A 355-nucleotide genomic window follows, 5' to 3' on the forward strand; every position below is an offset into this window, starting at 1 on the left:
TAAGAGACAACTTTCTGAAACATCCCCAAACATTACAGTATTTTAAACTCATTTGTACTATGGCCGATTGCAGAGCATGTGGTACAATACTGAGACATTGTCAAAAATCCCCTCCAAGAAGAACTTTCCCACCAAATACAACATTCAAATTCATAATTTCTCTTAGTAATCTGTCTATGGCGTTTATAGCATGACTGGATGCCATGATGCATTCATCAATAATGAGAAGTTGGGCCTTTTTAATAGTTTAGCAACTTCACTGTTTATATCGAGTCTAGAAATTGAAGTTTCATTTAATGGAATTGGTCATTTATATTGGGAATGAAAGGATCTTCCACCGAGAAGTAAATTTGCA

Source organism: Myotis brandtii, unplaced genomic scaffold (assembly GCF_000412655.1).
Source record: "Myotis brandtii unplaced genomic scaffold, ASM41265v1 scaffold174, whole genome shotgun sequence".
Lineage (NCBI taxonomy): Eukaryota > Metazoa > Chordata > Mammalia > Chiroptera > Vespertilionidae > Myotis > Myotis brandtii.